Raw genomic sequence first — 2,814 nt, 5'->3', positions numbered from 1 at the left:
TTTATTTCTCTTTTAACCTTGTGTCCGAGTATAGATCTAGGTTTGTCCCAACCAGGGGCGGACTGACAACTCATGGGGCCCCCAGGCAATAGGGGATCATGGGGCCCCTGTGTCCTCACCCACACTTAAAGCTCATGGAAAAAAAAGGTACCAGGGGCATCGCATGGGGCCCCCTACTGACCCCGGGCCCTCGGGCAGTGCCCGAGTCTCCAAATGGTCAGTCCGCCCCTGGTCCCAACCATGTCTGAAGCCACTTACTGTTGATGGACTCGCTACCTCTGCTGGGAGTCTATTCTAAGCATCAACTACCCTTTCAGTAAAATAATACTTTCTAAGGTAAGTTTTGAACTTCCTTCCTATTTGGAGGTCATGTCACCGTGTTCTTGACCTTCATATTTAGAATCCTGCTCTTCTGAACTTTATTCACAGTCTTCATGGATTTAAAGGTCTCAATCAGGTCTTCGCTTTTCCTTCTTTCCTCCAGACTGTACATATTAGGTTCCTGAACCGTCTCCGGATGTTCTATCCCCCAGACCGGTCACCATTTGTGTTGCTCATTTCTGAACTTGTTCCATCTTATCAAAGCTTTTGTAAGTGAGGTCTCCAGAACTGGACACAGGATTCTAAATGAGGTCTAACTAAAGATCTATATAGAGGAATCAGGACCTCCTTCCTCCTGCCGGTGACCCCTCTAGTGATATAAAGATCTATATAGAGGAATCAGGACCTCCTTCCTCCTGCCGGTGACCCCTCTAGTGATATAAAGATCTATATAGAGGAATCAGGACCTCCTTCCTCCTGCCGGTGACCCCTCTAGTGATATAAAGATCTATATAGAGGAATCAGGACCTCCTTCCTCCTGCCGGTGACCCCTCTAGTGATATAAAGATCCCTCTAATGACACACCCCAGAATTCTATTCACCTTTTCACTCCCTGGCATGGATCTTTGGTCATCTTGCAAGTATCTGAAATAATCACCCCAAATCATCTTCCTCTGTACGTCTGCCAAGGCTGTTCCCCAGTATTGTACTAGATCAGAAGATTTTTATTTATTTATTTTAAACACTAAAGCTGGGTACACACTAAGAAAATCAGGCTATTTCATGTGGTCTTCGCACCTGTCCTGCAGCTGCCGCTCCCCCCTCATCTCCACCCCCACCTTGTCTCAGCAGTCAACAGCAGACAAAAGGACAGAATTCCTTTTACAGATACTGAGCTTCTTCTCTGTGCAGCCGCAGAGATGAAAGAACTCCTCCTCCAGATCCTGCACCTCTCTGTGCAGCCGCAGAGATGCTCTTTTCTGCTCTTCCCCCATCCCAGCAGTAAGCATCAAAGAGGACAGAACACTTCCAGATCCTGCACCTCTCTTTGTAGCCACAGCACCCCCTTGTCTCAGCATTCAACAGACTCCAGCAGCTGCCTCCAGCCCTCCTCTGGTCCTCCTCCAGACCCTGCTCTGCTTCCCAGCTCCACCCCTAGCTACTTCCCAGCAGCACACAAGGGGGGGGGGGGGCACTGATTTAAAGTGAGGGTGGGGGACTGCTGATTTCTGATGGTGGGGGTGCTCTAGACATCTAGTCTTACAGATACAACCGGACCTTTGAGGGCAGCCATAATGCTGATGCGGCCCATAGGGAAATTGCTATGACACCCCCTGCCCTAAACAGCAGCTTCTAGTGCAAAACATTTAAAACTGCACTAGACATAGGCAGCCATCCATTTAGGAGAACCCCTCCTCATAGGGTTCAATAACTCCAACATGCAGCAGGGGGTCTGGGTGCTTCTGCTGCACTGTATGGGGCCACGAAGCAGGCGAGTCTCCATCAGCCATCTACACAAGCGCTATAAAGTAGCTGGTAGTACCAGGGTCGTCGGTTTGAATCCCAACCACGGTACCACCTGCCTAGAGTTTGCATGTTCTCCCTGTGCGTGTTTCCTCCGGGTACTCCGGTTTCCTCCAACACTCCAAAGACATGCTGGTAGGTGAATTGGCTCCTGTCTAAATTGTCCCTAGTATGTGTATGTATGAATGTGAGTTAGGGACCTTAGATTGTACACCCCTTGAGGGTTAGGGACTGATGTGAATGGACAATATATATGTAAAGCGCGGCGTAAATTGACATCGCTATACAAGTACCTGAAATAAATAAGTCATCATTTGTTCAGTAACAGATAATTATCACAAAATATTACGAAAGGAAACAAAATCTCCCAAATCAGCGCTGTGTTTTTTTGTTTTTTGTTTTTTTTTTTGGAAGGAAGGAGATATAAAAGCCTCTGGTCTTCTGCGGGTCAATAAATCAAAATCATTCAGAACGAACGATAAAAAGTCCACCAGCTGCTGGTAAGTCTGCACCAGGGAAGGGGCTACACAGCACGGCCGGCCTCGGGCGGAGGGCTCAGCTGCTGCCGAGATCAAAATAAAAATCGCAGAAATATTTTTCAGTCCGAGGCGATCTCCTTTTCTTATGACGGGAGGACAGAAACCTCTTTTCCTGGCAAACCAGACTGAGGACCGGTTCAATGGAGTGGAATAAAAATAGGAGAGACGCTCTGCATTAGGACCACGTGGTCATTTCTAGTCTCCGTGTTGGAAGACTCATTCAGAAACACAGGGGGGACTGGGAACGCAGATCGAATGAAGATCATTAACCCCTCGCTGGTCTGCGTGCAGCCAAAAAACAAAAACCGCGATTCTTCACAATGCCGGAGGACACACAACCACCGAGCATAGAACAAAACATTCCACTGATTCTGGGAATGCCATTATATTTACATTGTAGGGTCAGCCAATGTGTCTGAAGCAACTCCTG

Source organism: Staurois parvus, unplaced genomic scaffold (assembly GCF_062004578.1).
Source record: "Staurois parvus isolate SC_StPar_1 unplaced genomic scaffold, SC_StPar_1.0 ptg000845l, whole genome shotgun sequence".
NCBI lineage: Eukaryota > Metazoa > Chordata > Amphibia > Anura > Ranidae > Staurois > Staurois parvus.
Note: the sequence above shows the minus strand (reverse complement) of the source record.